The sequence below is a fragment of the Myotis davidii genome, unplaced genomic scaffold (genome assembly GCF_000327345.1).
Source record: "Myotis davidii unplaced genomic scaffold, ASM32734v1 scaffold2100, whole genome shotgun sequence".
NCBI lineage: Eukaryota > Metazoa > Chordata > Mammalia > Chiroptera > Vespertilionidae > Myotis > Myotis davidii.
Window position 1 is genome coordinate 284,207 of NW_006292458.1, and position 328 is coordinate 284,534.

The 328-nt window shown below is 47.0% G+C and overlaps 1 protein-coding gene across 1 annotated transcript in view; it reads right to left on the reverse strand.

Annotated features, from left to right (window-relative positions):
• SCAF1 (SR-related CTD-associated factor 1) overlaps positions 1-328 on the reverse strand; it is a 15,877-nt gene that overhangs the window by 6,159 nt on the left and 9,390 nt on the right. The gene's annotated exons all lie outside the window — the stretch shown is intronic.

A 328-nucleotide genomic window follows, 5' to 3' on the forward strand; every position in this document is an offset into this window, starting at 1 on the left:
CAGACTGAAGGGTCCCAGGTTCGATTCCGGTGAAGGGCATGTACCTTGGTTGTCGGCACATCCCAAGTAGTGGGTGTGCAGGAGGCAGCTGATCGATGTTGCTCTCTCACCGATGTTTCTAACTCTCTCTCTCTCTCTCTCTCCCTTCCTCTCTGTGAAAAATCAATAAAATATATTAAATTAAAAAAAAAGATGGGGATGGAGAAAGGGAAATAAGGAAGGAGGGAGGTATGGAGGGAAGGAGGGATGGATATGGGCAACCAAGGGGTAGACTGTAGTGGGTATGAGTGTGTTTATATCCTTCTCTCTCTCTCTCTCTCTCTCTCTC